The sequence below is a fragment of the Argentina silus genome, assembly GCF_951799395.1.
Source record: "Argentina silus genome assembly, chromosome: Y".
NCBI classification, from domain to species: Eukaryota; Metazoa; Chordata; class Actinopteri; order Argentiniformes; family Argentinidae; genus Argentina; species Argentina silus.
Genome location: NC_139654.1, coordinates 2,562,501 through 2,584,942, shown reverse-complemented (window position 1 = coordinate 2,584,942; position 22,442 = coordinate 2,562,501). Strand labels below are relative to the sequence as shown.

At 42.4% G+C, this 22,442-nt stretch overlaps 1 protein-coding gene and 1 long non-coding RNA gene across 2 annotated transcripts in view; one reads left to right on the top strand and one right to left on the bottom strand.

Moving 5' to 3' along the window:
* The window catches only part of LOC310823911 (tripartite motif-containing protein 16-like protein), a gene marked incomplete at its 5' end in the record, with an annotated part of 288,284 nt that overhangs the window by 41,781 nt on the left and 224,061 nt on the right, over positions 1 to 22,442 (top strand). The gene's annotated exons all lie outside the window — the stretch shown is intronic.
* LOC310823959 lies at positions 11,847 to 13,568 on the bottom strand. Its single transcript, XR_014554991.1, has 3 exons — positions 12,624 to 13,568; positions 12,211 to 12,513; positions 11,847 to 11,982 (listed from the first exon to the last, which is right to left on the bottom strand). It is a non-coding gene; the product is annotated as an uncharacterized lncRNA (long non-coding RNA).

Sequence of the window (22,442 nt, the reverse complement as noted above, 5' to 3'; positions counted from 1 at the left end):
GTTTGTAGAAAGGATGACTTTACATAAATTATATAAGTTCTTCATATAAAAACTACCTCAGTATCACTGCACTGTGATAGTGATGCATATTCTTAATCTTGACACTTATGTTTTTATTTTTTTATTCACAGCAGGCGGTAAACCTCACCTTGTTTCACTCTCTTCACATTGATAAGCACTGTCATGTTTTACAGAGGCATTATGATTCTGGCTCTGGTTCTATTTGGACTGTGTGGGCCTGGCTTGATTAACAAATAGTTATTTAATTATATCCTTTTACAGGAAATGCTGGTTAAAGTGGAGATCCGAGGAGTGCAGGAATACATTAGAGTTCCACTGATCAAGTCTTTCAATATTCAAGAAGTTCCTTCAAGAAAGTTTGTAGTTTATTTATGGAAATAGTTTTGCATTTAATGTTATCACTGTAGTTGAACATGCAATCTTAAATATTCTGCAAATACAGTGATTAGTTTGCAGGTGCTAGTGTCCCATAGGTATTACACAAACTGTTCTATCAGCAAATAGATTAATATTGTATTAATGCAATGTACTGTACTTTTGATTCTCCTAGTAACAGAGAAGTTTAGTCTGGAAGAGAGTTTCAGTGGGGGCGAGCTAAGCTTGACTGATGTGACAGGGACAGAGGTGGGTGGAGATGTCTTCGATGAGCTTGTAAAGTCAGGTGTCTTGACCTTCATGGTCCCTTTCCCAGTAGGTAAGGAAAGTACTTGAAAAGGCAGGGGTTTTGATGAGGTATCACAGGCAGTGTGAACCCTGAGAGGCACATAGTGTTTTGTCAAATATTGTCATTATCATTTTGGAGGCCTCAAACTGTTATCATTTGATATTCTATTGATCATTATCTTTGGCACACATATTATCCATAGATGGACAGTACCTAAAATGTGTAAAAGATAATATACCGTACTATACCGTAAAAAAAATAAAATAATAATAATTTTTCCATTTATTTGTTTTAATGCTTTTGTTACTGATGAATACATGTACATTTAAATTAATTTTGTCTGCCATTTTGTAGATCTGGATGTTCAGCTGGTCGAAAATGAGGCATTCTCATCTGTCGTGACTGCACTGTCCCCAGCTTCATCCCATTCATCCTTGGTCGCTTCATCCCATTCATCCTTGGTAGTGGCGGAGACTCCACTATCCCCAGCTTCATCCCATTCATCTGATTCTACAATTGTCCTTGAGTCCACAAGAAAGAGGAGGAACCCATCAGGGTTAATGGATCAATATGAAGCAAAACAGGTAAGCTTTGAAAAAATACATTTAAAATCCTCAATTAAGTCATTTTTATTATTGATAATATCTTTAAATATATATCTGCAGAAGAATATTGGGTATTCTGTATAAAGGAATGCCATAGAAAAGTGAATTGTTTTTTTGGGGGGAAAAAATCACAAAAATCCTCTTTTAAATTTCCGTAAGCAAGCTTCCTTACAAGCCTCCATTGTAACATGTTTTGTCAGAAAGTTGAAAATGTTCTGAGGGCCAATCAGAAGGGTGAGAAATCTTTAAGGAGTATGACAAGACGACAACACTACCGGATGCAACACGTAAACAGATGGTGAACATCCTGGTTGCAGATATGATGGAGTTACATAGGTAAGAATGTATCTCCATCTTCTCTCCCTTGCAAAACATACACACTTACAAGGTGGGCTCAAGCATAAACTATGATTTGTTTTGAAAGGAGGATTCCACCGCCAAGTGTGAGAACCAATTATGCACTGGGAATTGTGACACTTTTTCCTTACCTCCAAGATCCATTCTCCAAACAAGGATATGCAAGTTCTTGTTTTCTATGTGAAAACCCAAACCATTGTATTTTCTATACTTTCTTCCCTTTTTAGTTTCCTTGTTTGTATTTAAATCCTGTTTCAGATGAGTATATAGGTTTCTCAGCCTTGTATTTCCCACTAGTTTTTGTAAAGTTGTATATTGTCAGTGTCTAAACTTATTGTGTTGAGTAATTTATATGAATATGTGTGCCTTAGTTTTGTTGTCTTAAACAGGAACACTACTATGATCCTGAGGGTAACACTGGCTACATTGCATGGAGGATCAAGACGGTTCAACGCAACACCTCTGCTGGCTCCCGGGGTCATTCCAAGACAGTTATTCAGGATGGTCCAAAAGCCAGACGAGAATCTTTGTTGGCCTGTGAACAGCTATTTGGTGAGGAGTGCAGGGAGGCGATATCTACAATCAGACATTCAACTGATGAATCTGTGGTCAGAGACAAAATGAGAGTGACTTTTGAGTATCGACAGAAGATGGTCCATGATGAGGATGCATCATCATCAGTCCTGGATGTGTTCCTTCGTTTCCTTGATGTGCCTGGATTGGTAAGAAAATCTTTAGCTTTTGTAGTAGTTTCAGTATTTGACCCCACCATTTCCCTTTGTCATCTATACTTAAATCTGTATATCAAAATATTGTCTCCTTGTTTTTAGATCGACCAGGATTTCTCCATGATGTTTGGTGACGAAGTGTCTCAGAAATTCCTGGCAAAGTGGTCAACATTCTTCAAGCCAAAAGTCATCGCAGACTGCAAGACTCTTCCACCAAATCAGTACATTGTTGAGCTTCTGTCAGGAACTGAACCTCAACCTGAGGAAAACCACGGTCAGTAAAGACGGTTTTGTATTTCCAAAATATTTCATTAGTGTTCATTAGTTCATTAGTGTTCATTAGTGTCTAACTTCATTCTTTTGTGATGTCTTTAGGATGGGACAGTGATATGTCATCAATCCTTTTGCTTCTGCATCTGCTCCCTCCGACCTCAAGAGGACAGAAAAAAACAGCCAAGATCAGTTCAGCTCAAGCAGCCAGCCATCTTGTGAGATATCTTAAGGTATGCAAAAGTTAATTTTTAAACCTCAGATGTGCACTTTGAGGGGCAGATTATTTTGGAATTCTGAGACATACATCATTTCATTTTGTTCATTCCATCTGTAAATAAGCTGTGATGAAACGCTTGGTGATAAAAAAAACATGCAAAGAGTTTAATTTTCATATTTACTTTGTCCCTTTTCTGACCTACAGGAAGGAGCCAGTGTGACTACCTTCCTTGAGACTGCTGACACAAAACAACCATTCCTCCTCTGCATCGGTGAGCAAAGGAATGATATCCAATGGTTCTACCTTGTTATCGACCGAAAACCGATACCATGCAAGGCACATACATCAGTGGCAGCTTTTGATGAACTGTTCAAAACTCACTACGTCTTCAGTCTTTCATATGACGAAGCTCTTTGTAATTTCTACACATTTATCCAAACCACAATTTACAATATCGATATCAGAAGAGCAAAGTAGAGCCCACGTCGTGTTAAAGAACTTAGAGCAAGACTGCTGCAGCGAGAGGACTGCATTTATAAACAGCCTTCAAGATGTTCACATGTTTTGTATGTAAAGCGCACCACAACATTTTTTTGGTTCTTTGCCAACATCTAAAATTTCAACATGGTCTATATCCTGGCAAAACGTTACGTTTAAAATGTGGAGAGCTAGGTTGTCCATTATCATTTCATACTGAAAGTGGCTTCCGAAAGCACCTCAACAAGGTGCATAGTCACAGCATGGATCAAGAGGTTGATACTAATCAGGATGTTGCCACTCAGAAAGAATGTGAGGCGGAATGTTCAAGTGATCGCCCAACTGTTGTTGCCACTTTGCAGATTCCACCGGTACCAACAAAGCTTTGTGAAGTAACAAGTCAGCTACCTTCAATGTGTGGATCAATTGTTGCACATCTGCAAGCATCAGGTCTCCCTGAAAGTGCTGTCCAAACAATTGTTTGTTCAATGGAAGAAGTCGTTAATGACGTCCAAAGCCAAGCACGAGTAGCAGTTCTCAAAACGGTTTCTCCTGAAACTAAGAGTTCAGACATTTCTCAAAAAATAGAGCACTGTTTTGATCAATTAGGTAATCCTTTTTCAGAATTAAACACGGGGGCAAAGAGGCATAAATATTACAATGAAAAATGGGAAATTGTTGAACCTAAAGAATATGTCCTTGGGGTGAGACTGGATTTGCGCAGAGATAGAACTACAGGTGTCTACAATCAGGTTCCTGTAACAAACAAGTGCATGTATGTGCCGATTCTGGGTACACTCAAATCCATATTCAAAAACAGCCAAGTAAGAGAGAGCTTTTTACAGGACAAACAAAGTGAAAATGGTATTTACAAAGACATCAATGATGGGTCATATTTCCAAAACCATGCCCTGTTCTCACAGCAAAAGCATGCTTTACAGATTCTACTCAATTACGACGATTTTGAAACTGCTAACCCTCTCGGTTCCAAGAAGGTGATACACAAAATTGGGGGTGTCTACTTTACTCTAAAAAAATCTTCCATCCAAGTGTAACTCAGTACTGATGAATGTACATCTTGCAGCTCTATTCTACACTGAAGATCTGAAGACATATGGTTTTGATGTGATACTAAAGCCTCTTATTGATGACCTGAAAATCGTAGAAACTGAAGGAATACAGCTTCCTTGTTTTGAACAACCATTGTTTGGCTCAGTAATTCAAGTAACAGGAGATAATCTGGCTTTAAATAGCTTGTTGGGGTTTGTGGAATCTTTCAGTGCAACACATTTTTGTAGGTTTTGTTTAATGAGTAAGGAAGAAGTGCAATCTGTATTTACTGAGAATCATCCTGGGTTAATTTTCCGTTCCAAAGAGGGTCATACTGAACATTGTAGGGCACTAAATGAAAATCCTGAACTGCGTTCATTATATGGTGTTAAAAAGTCATGTGTGCTCAATACATTAGAGTATTTCCATAACACTGATAACTATGCTGTTGATATAATGCATGATTTGCTAGAGGGTGTGGTACAGTATGAACTTAAGCTGGTTTTTGAGTACCTTGTTAAACAGGGCTATGTCTCTTTGAACTCATTGTCAGACAGGATACAGAGCTTTAATTACGGTTACACAGAACATAAAAACAAACCAAGTGGGTTAAAGATGGATGATAAGAGCAAACACCTGGGTCAGAATGCCGTCCAGTCATGGTGTCTTCTGCGCAACACTCCACTTATATTGGGTGATGTCATTGAAAGGGATAACAGTCACTGGAACTTTCTGCTGCTTCTAATACAGATAGTCAATATAGTGTTTTCCTACACCATAACTGATGGGATGATATCTTACTTGAAACATCTGATCTGTGATCACCAACATCTGATCTGTGATCACCATACTCTGTTCAAAGCATTGTTTCCCGACAAGAGGTTGATCCCCAAGCACCATTTGATGATACACTATCCGAGATGCATCCAAAAATTCTTCCCACTTATCCATATGTGGTGCATGCGATTTGAAGCCAAACACGCATTTTTCAAAAGATGTGGTAAAATCACAAATCATTGGTGAAGCAGCATCAGCGCCAATTGGCGTTTCAATTTGAAAATCATTGTTTTAGACGATTTGAATTTGGTCCTACAACATCAAAAACAATCAGCACCTTGCAAGGATGGGAAGAACTTAGTCAGACATTATATTTAGAAGCATGTTCAAGTGTTTCAAGCACCAACTGGGTCAGAAATGATGGTACTGAGTACCAGGTTGATTTGTTCATATGCACTGGATGTACCGATGATCTCCCTGCTTTCAAAAAGATCTGTGATATTATTATATACGAAGAGGGTGCTTTCATAATAGCCTGTAATGTAGAAACAATGTACTATGATGACCACTTTAATGCCTACTGTATAGAAGACCAAATGGATGAGTTTTCTGTTATCTGCGTGGATGAACTGACCCATTTCAAACCATTTGACAAGCAGTGCTCTAATGAGAATAGTCACAAAGCATACATAGTGCCCTATTCTTATATGTAGAAAAGTTTTCAGTAAATACAGATTGCACTTCTGTCACAAAGTTGTCGCAGTGAAGTTGTTACATTATTTTTCATTTTTTATTTTGAATGAATAAGCCTCAAAGTCTGGTACTATTCTGTGACGTACATCATCTAATTTTGTTCATTGCATCTGTAAATAAGATGTGATGAAATGCTTAGTAATAAAACCATGCATATTTACTTTGTACCTTTGCTTACCTACAGAAGGGAGCCAGTGTTACGTGTACATTTAAATTGTCTTTCTTTTGTCTGCCATTTATCTGCCATCAAGATCTGGATGATAACAAAATAAAACATGTTTTTTATAAAGCAATCAACTTGTATGTCATTCTTATTTTTAATTGGTTCATTTCCGAATTATTGAAATATTTAAATGTTTTATTTTAATTGTATAGTAGCATATTTTGACTTCATAGTGTTAATGAGGCAACTCCTTTTATAGAAATTCAAATCACACTGAGAGAGTTAATTTCTAACACTAAGCACTGAGTTGAAAACATGTAACACTGGTAAATGTTAACCAGTGTTAAATTTCAACTATAGAAATAGTTGATATTAACTCTATTATAGTGGAAACATGGCAACACTTTCAAAATTGTTAAATTCACTCTGTGGGGAGTGGAACCCCTACGGACACTTTAAATGTGTTGAAATTAACTCTTTTACAGTTAATTTGAGTCTGTCGATTTTGCTGTGTAGTGATTCAACTGCTAGTGATTCAACTACTCGTGATTCGACTACTAGTGATGATTCAACTACTAGTGATTCAACTGCTAGTGATTCAACTACTAGTGATTCAACTACTAGTGATGATTAAACTACTAGTGATGATTCAACTGCTAGTGATGATTCAACTACTAGTGATTCAACTGCTAGTGATTCAACTACTAGTGATTCAACTACCAGTGATTCAACTACTAGTGATGATTCAACTACTAGTGATTCAACTACTACTGATGATTCAACTACTAATGATTCAACTGCTAGTGATGATTCAACTACTAGTGATTCAACTGCTAGTGATTCAACTGCTAGTGATTCGACTACTAGTGATGATTCAACTACTAGTGATTCAACTACTGTCTCCCGGCAGTCAGGCCCTGTACAGTACCCCGGACCAACCCTCCGACTAACAGGTATGGACCTCAGCCTGCAGGGTCTTACCCTGTAAGCTACTTCCTAACAGGTCCTGTGTAGGTTGGTGTCGATTAGACTCACTCCGCTGTTAACAGTCTACGTCCCATAGTTCCTCCATTGACTTCCTTTACCCACTTCAGTTGAACTGAAAAACTCCCCCGAAAACCGTACACAGAAGTGGGTAACCTCTATGGTTAACGACTGCTCTAATCTTATATGAGTGCAAGTTGGTGTGGTTGCGGAAAGGTGTTTATCGGTAAGTACAATTTACCCAAAGGAGGTAACGATGGGCTACATATAACCATTCAGATCCTATGATGAAATATGCACAGTAATCTATAACCTTTTATGTCACTAGGAGGAGGTAGAAATACTTTTGATGAATGGAATAGTTCAATAAAAATAACATTTTTAAAAATTGAGTTTAGAAAACTGTTACTTTAAATGCAGGTTAGATTGTTTAATAATGGCTTAAAGCATTACAGCATAGCTAAGTTATCCTAAAAATGGGTTACAGACAGAGTATTAAAATATTAAAATGATGAAAATATAAAAATGATAAAAATTAGAAAAGAATAAAATCTCTACCTCTATCCCTCCTCTGCCTAATCTACTTTTAAATTTAGAGAAGACCCAGTTCCTCTCCGTCGAGTGAAGCCGGTTCCTCTTTCCGCCACGGCTGTGGTAAAGAGCCGGTGTTATGCTCCCCTGGCCGAGGGACTCTGATTCCCGCAGAGTGTCTCAGCTTTGCCCCCTGAAACTGCTCTACCGGTCTCAGCTTTTCCTCTAAGTCCGTTCTTCCTCAAAGAAAGGTCCGCCAGGTCCTCTGTTGCAATGCAGTGGCGAGTCCGTTAGTCAGGATTTGATCAGAGTGTGAACTCCGGCCACGGAGACATAGAGAAAATGGCGCCGCCGATGCCGGTCGCCGTTGTGAGAGCTCCGCAGAGGATGTGCGTTTTTTTAGCTTTTATGTGTTTTCTAAATGTTCTCATTGTGAGAAACTCACTGGCACTGATATCCTACGACAAGCACACACTTCTACATTTAAACTACAACTTAAGACCAAGTTTTTTGGATAATTATTCTATCGACACGGCATGCCGGCGGAGATCAGAAGGACCCCCCACGATAACAACAATGGGAGCGCGCCAAAAAAGAGGAGGAAACACCGGGGAAAGCGGGCAGGCATTCGGAATCGGCTGAGAGCTCAGGCCCACCGTCCACCTCTGCCTAGCATACTTCTTGCTAATGTCCAGTCTCTGGAGAACAAGATGGATGATCTAAGGGCGAGGATTACTTTCCAGCGAGACGTAAGAGACTGTAACATCCTTTGTCTAACAGAGACATGGCTTACCTCGTTGGTACCGGACCGAGTCATCTGCCCTTCCGAGTCCTTCTCTGTTTTCCGGGCGGATAGAACGGAGGAGTCCGGCAAATCCAAGGGTGGTGGAGTTTGTTTCATGACCAACAACAACTGGTGTAACCCTAACAACGTAACGACGCTTTCTCAGTCCTGCTCGGCTGACCTGGAGCATCTGACCATCTCATGCCGCCCATTCTACCTTCCCCGGGAGTTTAGCTCAGTCATCATCACAGCCGTCTACATTCCACCACAGGCCAACACCGAGGCAGCGCTATCGACCCTACATGACACGCTGTGCCGGCATCAGAGCAACCACCCTGAGGCGGCGATGATAGTAACAGGTGATTTCAATCGGGCTAACCTTAAAAAAGTTATGCCTAACTTCCGTCAACACATCAAGTGTGCCACCAGGGGAGATAGAACTTTGGACCATTGTTATACTCAGTTTAAGAATGGGTACAAAGCTGTTTCCCACCCTCCCTTTGGGAAATCAGATCACTGCGCCATTCTGTTGATGCCTGTTTACAAACAGAGGATTCAACAGGTAGCGGTCGTGAAAAGGGAGGGAAAGCGGTGGTCCGACCAATCAGAGGCCGCGCTACAAGACGCGCTGAGTGACGTCGACTGGGATATGTTTCAATCAAGTTCCAGCGATGTCAGCGAGTTTACAGAGACCGTCTTGGACTTCATCTCTACATTAGCCGATAACATCGTACCAACGACAACGGTAAAGATCTACCCCAACCAGAAACCCTGGGTCGACAGCTCCATCCGTGCCGCTCTGAGGGCTCGCACCGCCGCTTACAACTCCGGGCTGGCATCCGGCAGCATGGAGGAGTATAAAGCGGAGTCCTACAAACTGCGAAGGGCGGTGAAAGCCGCCAAGAGGAGATACGCAGACAGAATGCAGGCGCAGATGGAGAGCAACGACACCAGGGGACTATGGCGAGGACTACGATCTATTACGGATTAACGGCACACACCCTCCTCAACCGGAAGTGCAGATGCCTCCCTAGCCGAAGACCTGAACTCTTTTTATGCACGGTTTGAGGCTGGCAACACCACCGCTAGCGCGCCGGCTAACAACAACAACGTCAGAGCGCTGGCTAGCGTGGCTGATGGGAGTTCACACGCTGGGGCAGAGCAAGCACTCTCCGTGACGGAACACGACGTGAGGAGGGCTCTGCTGAGGGTGAATACAAGGAAAGCTGCTGGCCCAGATGGCATACCTGGGAGAGTACTTAAGACCTGTGCTAACCAGCTAGCTCCTGTGTTCACCACTATATTCAACCTTTCACTGGCTAATTCAGTAGTTCCCACCTGTTTTAAAAGATCATCTATCGTCCCTGTGCCCAAGATCACCTCCCCAGCCTGCTTGAATGACTACAGACCCGTGGCTCTAACCTCAGTGGTCATGAAGTGCTTCGAGAGGCTGATTAAGGATTACATCTGCTCCTCCCTCCCTCCGACCCTGGACCCACTGCAGTTCGCATATAGACCAAACAGATCTACAGACGATGCAGTTTCCCAGGTCCTCCACACCACTCTCTCTCACCTTGACAGGCAGAAGGGGGGCTATGTGAGAATGCTGTTTATAGACTATAGCTCAGCGTTCAATACCATAGTCCCCACCAGACTGGCTGATAAGATGATTGGCCTAGGACTGAACATTCCCCTGTGTGCCTGGATCCTGGACTTTCTGACGGCCAGGCCACAGGTGGTCAGGGTGGGTAGACACACCTCCAGCTCACTCACACTGAGCACAGGGTCCCCCCAGGGCTGTGTCCTTAGTCCCCTCCTCTACTCCCTGTACACCCACGACTGTGTGGCTAAGTCCAGCGAAAACTCCATCATCAAGTTTGCGGACGACACAGTCGTGGTGGGGCTGATCTCAGATAACAATGAGAAAGGCTACCTGGACGAGGTGGCGGACCTGTCACTCTGGTGTCAGGAGAACAGTCTCATCCTGAATGTCTCCAAGACAAAAGAGCTGATTGTGGACTTCGGGAGAGCACAAAAACTAAGGGCCTACACACAGCTGGACATCGGAGGGACTGCTGTGGACAGGGTGAGCAGTTTTAAATACCTGGGAGTCCACATCTCAGAAGACCTGGGCCCGTATCCTTAAAGATTCTGAGAATCCTCTCAGAGAGCTCCTAACTTAACCTAAAAATTCCTTGCCAGGAGTTTTAGCTTAGAAGTGATTCCAGAACATTTTCAGTGAACTCTGAGCCAGGAATGGATGAAAAATCCTATCTTAGTGAGGGGGTGTGGTTGACCCCGTTGCTAGGTATGAGTCATCATTTCAAAAGCCGTGATTGGTTGATCCTATAAGTTTGATGAAAATGAACTTTTGGTGATAATGAGCAAAGGATGTACCCTCAAATCAATAAACATAATTATACACTCTAATCTTATGCAGACTATAATTGTAAATAATATTTCACATTCAAGAAAATATCTGGAAAATGAATAGTAAGCTGTAGGGGTTATAGCCTAACATTAGAATCTAAAATATGTGAAAACTTAAGCTCATTACACCCTGTTCAAATAATGATTTGTGTCTCATTTGCTCATATTAATATCCTAGCTGGCATATTTTGTACTTTCACTTCCATATGGACCCCATTGAAAACAAGATGGCCTATCTCAAGGGGCTGTCCTTAATGAAGTAGAAATTGCAACGTTACAACTCAGTGTGAACTTAACGAGGGTAACACAGCTCAGCTTTTAACAATGTCTGTGATTGCTGGCTGGTCTATTTATGAAGGCTTGTTAACAAATATCCTACAAACACAGAAAATGGAGAAAAAAAGGAATCGCAAGCCGAACTGGACTGAGGAGCAAGGTTTGTTGCTGGCCCAGTTGGTGAACGAACATAAAGGTATGTTACGAGGAAAATTTGGCCCAACTGTCACTAGCCAAGGCAAGAGGCGCGCCTGGGACACAATATCCCAAACAATCAATGCCTCTTTTCCACTGGTGGTGCGGACAGGCGACGATTGTGAGAAAAGGTGGTATGTGCTGCAGTCCAAGGCAAAATATGAGATTGCAGCACACAAGCGGGAATCCTCACTCACAGGTGAGCAAAATACTATGGCCTACCACATAATCTGGCAACTTGCTCCTGCTGGCAAAGTTAATTTACATGCCTAAGTACTGTGCTCATTGACTGTTTCTTTCTAGGGGGTGGACCACCTGCAAAGCGGCTGTCCCAGGTGGCCGACACTGTCTTTCAAGTCCTGGGACACTCTGAGGTCAGTGTCACCGGGCTGCCAACAGGCATTGACACGTCAATGATGCAGGCCCTTGAAATGCAGCAAAGGTAGGACACAGGGTTATTCATATCAACAGTGTTTATTCATTGCAGAAGCCATTTCATGTGTTATCCATGCTCATTGTATTAAATTAATTTAATCAAAACAATAATTAAACTAGGCCTATGTATTTCTGTAGCATGGAGCCATCACAAGAACCGGGCCCATCAAGTTTGCCGCCTGAACCATCTGCAGCTGCTACTCAGGATAGCCCGGCGGATCAAACACCATTCCCATCCGCAGCACCTGCTCCGTCAGCATCCCTGCTGGAGAGAAGATTGCAACTCACAATTGATGTGTTTGAACAACAAAAAAAAGTCCTTTCCCTTCAGGAGGAGTACTACCGCCTTAAAATTGAACACCTAAAAAATAAAGCATTTAGAGATTGTGTTCTGTGTCTTGCATTTAACAATTGCAGGTGATGTGCAGTAAAACTGTGGTAGTTCTTAATACCATCACAAGTTCTCAAATGACATGGGGCTACAGCTTGCCTGAAATGTAAATTTGTGAAGTTTGCCCTGTAAGGCAGTCCACTCTGGGCTAGGTTCCCCTGTGGAATGTGAATATCTTCTTCACCACCATCCTCATCGTTGTCTCCATCCTCATCCTCATCGCCATCCTCCAGAGGTTCTGCAATCTGTCTAACCTTGCAAATATTGTGTAATATTGCACAGGCTATGATGACTTTGCTGACTTTTTCAGGCCTCAGCCGCACCTCTCCGTGGAGAACATGAAAGCGCCTCTTAAGCTGGCCTATGCCACGCTCCACCACCGCTCTTGTTGTCTTGTGGGCCCTACAATAGAATACAGACCTTTAATTATTTGATGGAAATATTGCACTACTTGGATGCTCTAACATATTGCTTGCATTTCATTTCCATGATTTTTGTATTGTTTGGCTTACCTGTTATAGTTTAGTTGGGGCCCTTGGCGTGGCTGGAGGTAAGGTGTAAGGAGCCATGGTTTGCATGGATAGCCACTGTCCCCTAACAAGTGGCAATTAGCTGGCACATAGCGTCTCTCAAAAAGCTGTCTGATGCCACTCTCGGAGAGCATTCTCGCATCATGTGTGGAGCCTGGCCATTTAGCCACAATGTCCAAAATCTTCCAGGCCGCATTGAACACTATTTGCACATTGATGCTGTGGAAATTCTTCCTGTTAACAAAGACAGCCTCGTCCTCTGATGGCGCAATTATTCTCACATGTGTTCCATCAATTACACCCACAACGCCAGGGAATCCTGCAATGTCCATAAATGCCCTTTTATGTGTGTGTAAAGTGCGGGCATCCAGCGGGAATGAAACAAATTGTGTCACAATATTAGGTTGTGACAAAGCTGTCAGTGTTTGGGTGATGACTCTGCTGACGGAGGATTGGGACAGACCGAAGTCATCACTGCTGCATTGTTGCATTTTCCCTGTTGCCAAATACCTCAGGGTTGTGATTACTTTCTTCTCCGGTGTAATAGCGTTGTGGCGTCGAGTTGGTGAAGTAATTGCATCTCTAAGGAGATCCACCACAAACATGATTCCTGCACGATCCAATCTGTAGCGTCTCAATAATTCCCTGTCATCCAGTGTTTGCAGGACATCTCTCCTGACTCCTCTGTTGGCCATTTTGTGCAGCTGCTTAGGGTAACTCCTAAGCCACTAAAAGTCCTCTTCCCTGCTCTTAGCAGATCTCGCCTTAGGAGCCCTTTTAAGCGCTAGGACTCTTGAGGAATAGCTTTTATATTAACTGGGATTTTCGTGTCACTTTTAGGGGAAATTCTAAGAAAACGTCATGCCTCTGAGAATTTTCTTAGAATTTGGCCGCTAGGAGCCACTTTTTGCACAAAAATTCTTTAGAGATACGGGCCCAGGCTGTTCAGAATATTTTGGTAAGGCACCCAGATCCAAATAGACCGGATGCAGCTATCTTGAGGTTGTTGGAGTTGGGTTTAACCAAAAATGACTTTGTATTTAATGATAAATATTATTTACAGATTCATGGTACGGCGATGGGGAAGAAGTTTGCTCCCGCCTATGCAAACATCTATATGGCTGAATTTGAGCGAACTGTCTTCCCCAAATGCCACAAACTGCCAACACTGTATCTGCGGTATCTGGATGATATTTTTGGAGTCTGGCCCCATGGGGAACCAGACTTTCGGAATTTTATGTCAACGCTCAACGAACACCATCCTTCCATAACATTTAAATATGAATTACATCCAGAGAAAATAAATTTTCTGGACACTGAGGTGTTTGTGGAGGATGGTGAGGATGGGAGGGTGGGTCTCGGGACGAGGGTCTATTTTAAGCCGACGGACACCCATGCTCTGCTGCACAGATCTTCTTACCATCCCAGGCATACCTACAGGGGGATTGTCAAATCCCAACTGATTAGGTTTCGCCGGATCTGTGTGGCGGAGGTGGATGTGCGTTCGGCGACTCGGACCCTCTTCCAGGCCCTGGGACCGAGGGGCTATAGCAGGACGTTCCTCCGCGGCATCCAAGTGGAGGTCCAGCAGATGTTTAGTGGGGGGGGTAAACCTGCAGAAGGGAGGGACGATAAACATCTGGTCCCTTTTGTTTCAACTTATGCACCGGCCGCCCTCGAATTAAATAAAATCGTTAAAGCCAATTTTAAAATAGCACAAACCAAAATAGACCCTCTCCGGGATTTTAGAATTATAGCAGCCTATAGGAGAAATAAAAACCTGAAAGATCAATTGGTGCAGGCATCTTTAAGGACCGAACGACGTGATCCGTTACAGTCACATTTTAAAGTGAATCAATTTATCACAAATAAATATTTTTGTGAACCACAGGTCTGGATCACTGTATTCGCTCCATGAAAATCGCTGAACCGCGAAATCGCCAATTCACAAATCTTGAAAAGTAAACAGAAGAAAAAAGAGATTAGTTTGTGTGCCAGTGCATTCCTGCCTAGGCAGATGTTTTATGATTCCCCTAACCTGACCGGCCAGCGCCACAAACCCTGTCTGTTTTTATTGAATACTTTTAACATTGGCCCTCCATTTTAATATAAATAATATTTTTTCTGGGAGCTCTATCCCAGAGAAGCCTACTCAGTTGGGGGAATCGTTTATAGGGTAGGTTAAATTTTATAATGGAGGTGACCGTTTTGTGGAATGTTTTTTCATGGAGTTGATTTCCAGTGGGATATCTTTATATTTACTTTCTTAATTGTGATGTGGTTGGCCTGGGAATTGTGGAGATTTATTGGAATTGTTTGGTGTTCCACAACTAGGTCGCCAATTCGTCGTTTGGTCGATTTTTAGTACATGAGACTATATAGTAACCTACAATTTTCCGGACCTAAAACGTACCTGTTTTTATTTTTGTGAACCACAGGTCTGGATCACTGTATTCGCTCCATGAAAATCGCTGAACCGCGAAATCGCCAATTCACAAATCTTGAAAAGTAAACAGAAGAAAAAAGAGATTAGTTTGTGTGCCAGTGCATTCCTGCCTAGGCAGATGTTTTATGATTCCCCTAACCTGACCGGCCAGCGCCACAAACCCTGTCTGTTTTTATTGAATACTTTTAACATTGGCCCTCCATTTTAATATAAATAATATTTTTTCTGGGAGCTCTATCCCAGAGAAGCCTACTCAGTTGGGGGAATCGTTTATAGGGTAGGTTAAATTTTATAATGGAGGTGACCGTTTTGTGGAATGTTTTTTCATGGAGTTGATTTCCAGTGGGATATCTTTATATTTACTTTCTTAATTGTGATGTGGTTGGCCTGGGAATTGTGGAGATTTATTGGAATTGTTTGGTGTTCCACAACTAGGTCGCCAATTCGTCGTTTGGTCGATTTTTAGTACATGAGACTATATAGTAACCTACAATTTTCCGGACCTAAAACGTACCTGTTTTTATTTTTGTGAACCACAGGTCTGGATCACTGTATTCGCTCCATGAAAATCGCTGAACCGCGAAATCGCCAATTCACAAATCTTGAAAAGTAAACAGAAGAAAAAAGAGATTAGTTTGTGTGCCAGTGCATTCCTGCCTAGGCAGATGTTTTATGATTCCCCTTACCTGACCGGCCAGCGCCACAAACCCTGTCTGTTTTTATTGAATACTTTTAACATTGGCCCTCCATTTTAATATAAATAATATTTTTTCTGGGAGCTCTATCCCAGAGAAGCCTACTCAGTTGGGGGAATCGTTTATAGGGTAGATTAAATTTTACAATGGAGGTGACCGATTTGTGGAATGTTTTTTCATGGAGTTGATTTCCAGTGGGATATTTTTATATTTACTTTCTTAATTGTGATGTGGTTGGCCTGGGAATTGTGGAGATTTGTTGGAATTGTTTGGTGTTCCACAACCAGGTCGCCAATTCGTTGTTTGGTCTCCTTAGGAATAATACATGAAACTATATAGTAACCTACAATTTTCCGGACCTAAAACGTACCTGTTTTTATTTTTGTGAACCACAGGTCTGGATCACTGTATTCGCTCCATGAAAATCGCTGAACCGCGAAATCGCCAATTCACAAATCTTGAAAAGTAAACAGAAGAAAAAAGAGATTAGTTTGTGTGCCAGTGCATTCCTGCCTAGGCAGATGTTTTATGATTCCCCTTACCTAACCCTAACCCTATCCCTCATTTCTACTCCTAACCCTAACCTCATTTCTACTCCTAACCCTAACCCTAACCCTATCCCTAACCCTAACCCTAACCCTCTACTCCTAACCCTAACCCTAAACCTAAACTCATTTCTAATCCTAACCCTAACCCTAACCCTATCCCTAACACTAACCCTAACCTCATTTCTACTCCTAACCCTAACCCTATCCCAAACCCTAACCCTAACCTCATTTCTACTCCTAACCCTAACCCTGTCCCTAACCCTAACACTAACCCTAACCCTAACTTATTTTCTAACCCTAACCCTAACCCTAACCCTCTACTCCTAACCCTAACCCTAACCCTAACCCTAACCATATCCCTAACACTAACCCTAACCTAATATCTACTCCTAACCCTAACCCTCACCCTATCCCTAACCCTAACCCTATCCCTAACCTCATTTCGACCCCTAACCCTAACCATATCCCTAACACTAACCCTAACCTAATATCTACTCCTAACCCTAACCCTAACCCTCACCCTATCCCTAACCCTAACCTCATTTCTACTCCTAACCCTAACCCTAAACCTAACCTCATTTCTAACCCTAACCCTAACCCTATCCCTAACACTAACCCTAACCTCATTTCTACTCCTAACCCTGACCCTATCCCAAACCCTAACCCTAACCTTAACCCTAACCCTAACCCCAACCCTAACCTTAACCCTAACCCTAACCTTAACCCTAGGCCGAATCCTAACCCTAACCTTAACACTAGGCCGAATCCTAGCCCTAACCCTAACCTTAACCCTTGGCAGAATCCTAACCTTAACCCTAGCCCTAACCCTTATCCTAACCCTAACCTTAACCCTAGGCCGAATCCTAACCCTAACCCTAACCTTAACCCTAGGCTGAATCCTAACCCTAACCCTAAACCTACCCCTAACCCTAATCCTAGGCTGAATCCTAACCCTAACCCTAGTCCTAGACCTAACCCTAACCCTAACCCTAACCCTTGGCCGAATCCTAACCCTAACCTTAACCCTAGGCCGAACCCTAAACCTAACCTCAGGTCTAATCTTAATTCTAAACCCAGCCCCATTACAAAATCTGGAGGAACAGTACAGATAATGGTGCATGCAATGAGTTCACAGGAACCGACTGATGGAGCACAAGTTGGTCCGGTGGAGGACTGTGCGATATTTGATATTTGTCCTACCTTTGATTTAGGACCGATGAGGGACTCTACATCTGATTCATCTCATGACACCAGTGGCTTAGCATCTGATAATGTTCCTGGCCTTGGAATGGGGGTGGCTGTGGTCAGGGAGACACCTCTCACCAATGTGGCAGTGGGGGTGTCAGATTCCATCTCTGCATCTCCGCTGATAGAGGATGGGAGGATGGCTTGGCCTGGGCCCCCTGGGGAGACACTGTTTGGGAGGGGTCAGGGAGTGAGTGACGCTGTGGAGGAACCCACTCCGGTGTACGATATTACATCTAGCCCCCCGGCCACCCAGGGTACTGTTACTATTGCTGTTGCTCACCCTCCTTGGCAGAGGCCGACCCGCCATATTAACACCTTTCAAAAAGGGGTCCAGTGGTCCTTAGAGGTAAGGGAGGTGGTGGTGGTGATTGGGGATTCTAATTTGTCTGGAATCACTCACTACAATTACCCACTGGTGCAGGTGGATAGTTTTCCTGGAGCCCAAATACACCATCTTAGAGGTATTTTGGAGAAGTTAGACACCTGCCCCAATACACAGAAGGTTGTGCTCTCGGTGGGCCTCAACAACTGTTTGAGAGAAAATCGGATTAATACCATCAAAAAGCAATTTCAACAACTAGTGGCAGTGGTGGGAAGGGTCTTTCCCCAGGCAGAAGTTTTTGTGCCTTTGATCCAGTTCTCAACGCGGCTCCCACAGGGAGTACAACCTTTAATAAAACAGACGAATGCCTTCTTGGAAGCACATTATAGGGTGCTTAAGGGTGTGGAAGGACACGTCTTTACTGTACAGCCTCGGGATCCTGTGCATTGGACAAATAGAACAGCAATGGCCATCCTGGATGAGTGGATGAAACAGTTAAACTAGAAGCTGGGGGACCGAGATTGCTCACCCCCACACAATCTAATATACTTAACCTTTCACTTACCTATAGCTTGCCGGAACCGGAACAGATGTTGCTGGAGAAGGGCCTCTCTTTTATTCCAACGCCACTGGGGGTGGACAGGGACTGTCTTAGGAGGGATCTATATGGGTATCACAGACGGTTAAAATTATTGGATCATTTTGATTATAATGTAGATTCTGTTTTGAAACCGTTCGTCGAGCCCTCGAAGTGGGAACCTGAGTGGGATTCAGTTTCTGAACAAATAAAACAGGTGATCAGGCGTGACATTAGAGGACTCGAGAAGGTTTCCTACAGAATCACAGGAGAAAATAATCTGTCAGAAGAACAACGACAGGCATTAAACAAACTAAAACGAAACCAGGACATAGTTATAAAACCTGCAGACAAGGGATCTAAAATTGTTATTATGGATAAAACCCAGTATCTCACAGAGGCTAATAGACAACTACATAATACTAGACATTATGTACCTCTGGATCGCTCCTTACAGCCGGAGACGCAGAGTAGGATCAGGGAGATTGTGGGGGAGCTCTATGCGAAGAAATATATTTCTTCCAAACAAAAATATTACCTGTTTGGTTCAGATGTTCCACGTCCACGAAAATGTTATCTTCTTCCGAAGATCCATAAGGATCCTAGGACTTGGACTGTTCCGCATGAAGTTCCCCCCGGTCGACCGATCGTTTCCGATTGTGGGAGCGAATCATATAGAGTAGCGGAATACATAGATTACTTTCTGAATCCCTTGTCACAAAAACATCCTAGCTATGTGAAAGACACCTACGAGTTTGTTAATAAAATAAAAACAATAGATGTCCCTCCTGGAGCAATGCTTTTCTCCATCGATATAGATTCTCTGTATACTAATATAGATACCGTATTAGGCCTAAAAGCAGTAAGACAGATTTTTTTTAAATATCCTGACCCAGCTAGACCGGATGAAGCCCTTCTTTCTCTTTTAGAGTTAGGTTTGACGCGAAACGACTTTGAGTTTGACTCCAAATATTATCTCCAGGTACATGGGACTGCTATGGGGAAGAAGTTTGCTCCAGCATACGCCAATATATACATGGCGGATTGGGAGCAAACGGCCTTGCCCAAATGCTGCAGAACTCCATTATTATACATCCGGTACCTGGATGATATCTTTGGGGTCTGGTCTTACTCTGAGTCGGATTTTAAGCAGTTCATTAGCGTCCTGAACGAACACCATGATTCGATTACTCTAAAGTATAATTTACAACCTGAAAAAATCGAATTTCTGGATACCGAGGTTTTTATTATGAGAGGGGACGATGGGGGGGGGTGGCCTGGGGACTAGGGTGTACTTTAAACCCACCGATACCCACGCTTTGCTACATAAAATAAGCTACCATCCTAAACATACCTTCAGGGGGATTGTTAAGTCCCAACTGATAAGGTTCAATAGAATATGCACAAAGCCTGAGGACATCGAGTTGGCAACAAGAGTGCTCTTCAAAGCGCTTAGACCAAGGGGTTATAGTCGAACATTCCTCCGTTCTATTAAAGCTGAAGTAAAACAAAGCTTTCACCAGGTACAAAGGCCTGGTAGTACGGATAAAAATGACAACATTGTCCCTTTTGTGACCATTTTCTCATCGGCCTCTTTAAAACTGAACTCGGGGGTAAAAAGTCGTTTTAAAAAACTGCAGGACGTTATTGAGCCTCTGTCAAATTTTAAAATTATTTCAGCCTTGAAAAGGAATACAAATCTAAAAGATTTGTTGGTTCATGCCTCATTAAATAGTGGAAAACAACAAAAAAATGATGTACGGTTCAGATCGATAAAATATATTACTAACAAACATACGGGTTTGAGCGCTCCAGTTTGATAAATTTTCCGGTTGGAATCGTCAAATCTGGTTTATGTGATTGAATGTACAGTTTGTAACAAACTGTATATTGGACAGACAAAAAACAAATTGCTACAACGTCTGAAACAACACATATATTATATTGATCGAACAGATAAAACAACTGAACTGTACGTACATTTTCGGGAACATAGCACAAAGAGCATGGTGATTTCGGGACTTGAGTCTGGGGTAGGGTGGTCAAGGGCTCAGAGACTGTCTGCAGAAAGATGCTGGATTAAAAAATTAAGAACTATTTTGCCCAGCGGCCTAAATGAAGTGGAGTAAAAGCAAAACATTTTTTTAAAGAAACCTAAAAATGTTTTTGTTTTGTTTTGGTCTTTTTAATAGAGCTAAAGATCATGAGAAAAAGATATCTTTAAGGGATTCTGAAATTGGGAACGTACGCCAAGGTAGTATGTATGTGATTGGTGTGTGTAAATATGGGTGTTCTGTTTGTCGACATTGCATGAAATTATGCCCCCATTGATAGCACTTTAATACTAACAATTTATTTATTGAATGTGTTTGTGATTGATGTGTGTAAATATGGGTATCTTGTTTGTCAATATTGCATAAATGTATGTCCCCATTGATAGCACTTTAGACTAGCATTTATGGAATTATAATGGGCGTATGGTCCTTCCAACAAATTCGTTGAATTTGGAATCAGGAATCGAAAAAGATATCTTTTCTCTAGACCGTTCCCTAAGATTAGCTACACCCTAGAGACTCAATGTCGTGGAAGGTGACACTGATGCCATTGTTGGTTAAAGTACACAATTTCCAATTACTTATTTGAGGAAGAAGGTGTATGGGAGAACTTATGTGCCTGTGCTTCCTGCTCACCCCTTTGGGTAGCAGAACTCATTTTCCTTACCTAACCTCATTTTTAGTCCTAACCCTATCCCTATCCCTAACCCTAACCCTATTCATAACCCTAACCCTAACCTAATTTCTAACCCTAACCCTAACCCTAACCCTAACCCTCCTAACCATAACCCTAACCCTAACCTCATTTCTACTCTTAACCCTAACCCTAACCCTATCCCTAACCCTAACCCTAACCCTAATTTCTAACCCTAACCCTAACCCTAACCCTAACCCTAACCCTAATTTCTAATCCTAACTCTAAACCTAACCCTAACCCTAACCCTAACCTCATTTCTACTCTTAACCCTAACCCTAACCCTAACGCTAACCCTAACCTCATTTCTAATCCTAACCCTAACTCTAACCCTAACACTAACGCTAACCCTATCCCTATCCCTATCCCTAACCCTAACCCTAACCTAATTTCTAATCTTAAGCCTAACCCTAACCGTAACCATAACCTCATTTCTACTCCTAACCCTAACCCTAACCCTAACCCTATCCCTAACCCTAACCCTAACTCTAACCCTAACCTCATTTTTAGTCCTAACCCTATCCCTAACCCTAACCCTATTCATAACCCTAACCCTAACCTAATTTCTAATCCTAACCCTAAACCTAACCCTAACCCTAACCTCATTTCTACTCTTAACCCTAACCCTAACCCTAACCATAACCCTAACCCTAACCCTAACCTCATTTCTACTCCTAACCCTAACCCTAACCCTAACCCTATCCCTAACCCTAACCTCATTTCTACTCCTGACCCTAACCCTAACCCTATCCCTATCCCTATCCCTATCCCTAACCCTAACCATAACCTCATTTCTACTCCTATCCCTAACCCTAACCCTAACTCTAACCCTAACCTCATTTTTAGTCCTAACCCTATCCCTATCCCTAACCCTAACCCTAACCCTATTCATAACCCTAACCCTAACCTAATTTCTAATCCTAACCCTAAGTCTAACCCTAACCCTAACCTCATTTCTACTCTTAACCCTAACCCTAACCCTAACCGTAACCCTAACCCTAACCCTAACCTAATTTCTACTCCTAACCCTAACCCTAACCCTAACCCTAACCTCATTTCTACTCCTAACCCTAACCCTAACCCTAACCCTATCCCTAACCCTAACCTAATTTCTACTCCTAACCCTAACCCTAACCCTAACCCTAACCTCATTTCTACTCTTAACCCTATCCCTATCCCTATCCCTAACCCTAACCCTAACCTCATTTCTACTCCTA